Raw genomic sequence first — 4,976 nt, forward strand, 5'->3', positions numbered from 1 at the left:
GAATTATCCGTCTAAGTGACAATTGGGTAACGGCTCACCTACTTGAGAGAGTGAAGTAAGAGTGCGTGTTTCGACGGATTCACGTTCAGCGATTTGTAACTGGGACAGAATTGAATCTTGCTCCTTTTGTTCTGTGTGAACCACTGGCTCGTCGTAGGAATGGGATAAAGAGGTTCGATCACGAAGTCACCAAGACACACCGGTGTGCACGCAAAATATTGATGAATTAACAGAATACTGTCCTCCTCCAAATTTTGAAACAGAGAAATAGATTTTGTACACATGCGTGAGTTGTCTTTGAGGTTGTTGTGCTAAATGATACCTACTTTTAGCTTAAGGTAAATGTCAGATAAATTGTTTAATAAGAACATACCTAAAGGATTATTGTGTTGCATTTTTGGACATAGTCCAACCTGTTCTTCTTGTGATCCTAGTAAAGAAACTCAGACATTGTTGTCACAACCTATTGATATAACAGTGTACAGTACAGTACAATGGGGAACAGAAACGGTAAGTTAGGGAAAGAAAAGAAAAAAGCAAGTAAGCCTGAGGCTACATGTGCCATAATAAGAATTGGATGTTCCTATGACAGCCCAAACATCCAGTTTATAAAAACCTTGTATGGCGAGGATTGTTTGGCACAGTTTGACATATGGGTAAAGGACTTAGGATTTCCTGAGAAGGGCAGTTTTAGTCCCAGGCAGGTAGAACAGTTAGAAGAAAAGTTGAAACGGAAGGAAAAAGAAGAGTCTGTAGATAATGTTAAGTTCTTAGGGGATTGGAGGGCGTTTTCTGCATGGAAAGAAGAAACACTTAAGAGAGAGTACAAAAGAGAGAAACGACAGGCAGGGCTCTCACCCTCTTCTCAGTGTTTGAAATTTCAGATGGACCCTGACCTGGAGTCTGCCCCACCACCCTGACACACACTGCCTCCTCAGTAAGGCAGAGCATCACTCCCACAAGCACCTCACCCACAGAAAGGGGGGGAAGTCGAGACGAAGCAAAAAAACAAAACAAAAAAAACTGAGCCTCTGGAATCTCTCCCAGCTTACCAGCCGCCTCCAGCGTCAGCACCTCCCCTTGCTTCTCCGTCACACACGAGATCTGGTCTTGCATATGGTGATGGAAGAGACACCCTCCTGGACCTGACCACATGCTCACCAGTGGGTCCACAAGGCCTTAACCAAAAGTCTGAAGTCCTTCATCTTCCAATAGTGGAAGTGTCTGGAGCTGACAGCATGCTTCTAGTCCACAGACCCTGGATGACAGCCGATATCAAGGAAAGCATGGCTTCCCTTCCCAATGTGAGAGAGGTAGGAGGAAAGAGATTTGGTAACAAACTGTTGATATTTTGCAGAGAATTCCGGCCAACCACCCATGAACTTGACCAAGACCATGACCAAGAAGGGTATAGATTGAAGCAAGGTTTCCAGAGAGTGGCCAGAAGCCAACCAGCGGATGGCAATAGTGAGTATAGAAATACCCTCACTGATCTCTGTGCTTGTCTGATCAAAGCTTTTCCCTTGAACATAGACACAACTAAGATCAGTATGTGTAAGCAAGAAGATGATGAAGTGGTGTCTGTGTTTCTCGCTCATCTCACTGCCATGCATGAAAAACACAGTGGCCTGACCAGGCCCGTGACCCTGGCTGCAGTGGAGGGCACTCCTGAGCCTCACCAAGATCGAGCAGTACGCTGTGCATGCAGAAAGGCTGCTGAAAGAGAAGGAGAAGACAAAGTCAACAAAAAGAGACCAAGACCTACATGCTGCCACTCTCACTCTTCTCCCGACTGCTCAGCCTGGACCTAGAGGAAGAGGTTGAGGTAGGGGCTGAGGCAGGATGACCTGGGTTGACCCGTCCTGGATAAAAGGTGCAACCTGCTACAACTGCAATCAGAAGGGACACATTACTCGAGATTGTTTCCACAGTAGCAAACAGAGGCCCCGTGAGGAGTACAGCAAAGCAGACTGATGGGCGGACTCCGGGAATGGGCCCCGCACAAAGAACAGGGGAGGCAACACACACACACCTGATGATACACATAGATAGGAACGTTCACATAACGTTAAACACATTAGTAGCAGCACCTGCATGCAACAGGAAGACTACACAGAAACGCCTGATACACCAGTCCAGGTAGATACACCTGAAGTTGCATTAAGTTTGTTAAAATACACAACTACTCCCTTCTCTAAACTCCCTTGTATGCCCCTCACTGTATGTGGGCATGTGTTGATTTTTTTATTTAGTAGATTCTGGAGCGGGACACTCAGTCATACAACATGGGGTACTTCCAGTAGATCCACCGCTCAGCACAAATTCTATTCAGACGATGGGCATCTCAGGACGACCTGGAACCGAAACTTTCTCAGTCAACCTCCTGTCTAAAAGTGAGGGAGGAATAGTTACGTCCCACTCATTCCTCATCTCAAATACATGTCTAGTAAATTTGTTAGCACGCAATTTAATGTGCAAATTAGAAGTAAATCTCACGTCCACTTCAGATGGACTAACTACTGAAGTAAGTGAAATGTGTGGTGTGCAGTATGGCCTTGGAAGCCCCCTGTATGTGTACAGTGGTGCTTGAAAGTTTGTGAACCCTTTAGAATTTTTTATATTTCTGCATAAATATATGACCTAAAACATCATCAGATTTTCACACAAGTCCTAAAAGTAGATAAGAGAACCCAGTTAAACAAATGAGACAAAAATATAATACTTGGTCATTTATTTATTCAGAAAATGATCCAATATTACATATGTATGAGTGGCAAAAGTATGTGAACCTCTAGGATTAGCAGTTAATTTGAAGGTGAAATTAGAGTCAGGTGTTTTCAATCAATGGGATGACAATCAGGTATGAGTGGGCACCCTGTTTTATTTAAAGAACAGGGATCTATCAAAGTCTGATCTTCACAAGACATGTTTGTGGAAGTGTATCATGACATGAACAAAGGAGCTTTCTGAGGACCTCAGAAAAAGCGTTATTGATGCTCATTAGGCTGGAAAAGGTTACAAAACCATCTCTAAAGAGTTTGGACTCCACCAATCCACAGTCAGACAGATTGTGTACAAATGGAGAAAATTCAAGACCATTGTTACCCTCCCCAGGAGTGGTCGACCAACAAAGATCACTCCAAGAGCAAGGCGTGTAATATTTGACGAGGTCACAAAGGACCCCAGGGTAACTTCTAAGCAACTGAAGGCCTCTCTCACATTGGCTAATGTGAATGTTCATGAGTCCACCATCAGGAGAACACTGAACAACAATGGTGTGCATGGCAGGGTTGCAAGGAGAAAGCCACTGCTCTCCAAAAAGAACATTGCTGCTCGTCTGCAGTTTGCTAAAGATCACGTGGACAAGCCAGAAGGCTACTGGAAAAATGTTTTGTGGATGGATGAGACCAAGATAGAACTTTTTGGTTTAAATGAGAAGCATTATGTTTGGAGAAAGGAAAACACTGCATTCCAGCATAAGAACCTTATCCCAGCTGTGAAACATGGTGGTGGTAGTATCATCGCGTGGGCCTGTTTTGCTGCATCTGGGCCAGGACGGCTTGCCGTCATTGATGGAACAATGAATTCTGAATTATACCAGCGAATTCTAAAGGAAAATATCAGGACATCTGTCCATGAACTGAATCTCAAGAGAAGGTGGGTCATGCAGCAAGACACCGACCCTAAGCACACAAGTCGTTCTACCAAAGAATGGTTAAAGAAGAATCAAGTTAATGTTTTGGAATGGCCAAGTCAAAGTCCTGACCTTAATCCAATCGAAATGTTGTGGAAGGACCTGAAGCGAGCAATTCATGTGAGGAAACTCACCAACATTCCAGAGCTGAAGCTGTTCTGTACGGAGGAATGGGCTAAAATTCCTCCAAGCCGGTGTGCAGGACTGATCAACAGTTACCAGAAACATTTAGTTGCAGTTATTGCTGCACAAGGGGGTCACACCAGATACTGAAAGCAAAGGTTCACATACTTTTGCCACTCACAGATATGTAATATTGGATCATTTCCTTCAATGAATAAATGACCAAGTATAATATTTTTGTCTCATTTGTTTAACTGGGTTCTCTTTATCTACTTTTAGGACTTGTGTGAAAATTTGATGTTTTAGGCCATATTTATGCATAAATATAGAAAATTCTAAAGAGTTCACAAACTTTCAAGCACCACTGTATGTCTGGTGGCTCTGCTCAGATCAACTTGCACAAACTCCCAAACACCTTGTACAGCTTGCACATTTGAACACCTCATCAGTTGACACAGATTATATGAAAGAGGAAGATTTCAATTGCACAGCACATGTTCACCAAGGGCAAGATGTAGAGTTTGAAAAAACTTGGTTTCCAGACCCCCATGCACGTGAAAGATTGACCCTCAAAACTACATATTGGTCTAAACATTATTACGCTGTGCATGTCCATCTTACTTGTCCGAACAGCTGCATCAATGGTCATCGCAGTGTTCTCAAACATGTAATGCGTGGCCTCGTGTCAGAGGACTCTGAGGTTGGCTGCTGCCAGCATGATTTCTTTGACATCATTAATTCCATACCCCATGTCTCATTAGCAAAGCCACGAGCTGCCCATTGGAAAGACATGGGGAAATGGGTCAAGAAGTGCGCAGTCAATAGCAATGAATGGTCCCAAACAGAGGACCCTAGTGTGTTGTTTTGCCAAAAGCTTGGGGTCTACAAACAGTCATGCTATGTGTGTGCATGTTAAGTGCAGCGTAATATTAGGCACTGATGACCAGGGTCCTGGGGACCCCGGCCATAGTGGCCTGTTTGTCTCTGTTTCCACAGGCATAACTCCAGCAGAGGTGCACCCCAAATTGGCGGGAGTTCCAAATTCCGTTTGGGCTAAGGGCAAACAGGATGTAGGCCTAATAATGAATGCTGAACCAGTGGTGATCACCCCCAAATCAGATTTCAGGCCTAGACAGACCCAGTACCAACTCAAACCAGA

Source organism: Neoarius graeffei, chromosome 12 (assembly GCF_027579695.1).
Source record: "Neoarius graeffei isolate fNeoGra1 chromosome 12, fNeoGra1.pri, whole genome shotgun sequence".
In the NCBI taxonomy this organism is placed as follows: Eukaryota; Metazoa; Chordata; class Actinopteri; order Siluriformes; family Ariidae; genus Neoarius; species Neoarius graeffei.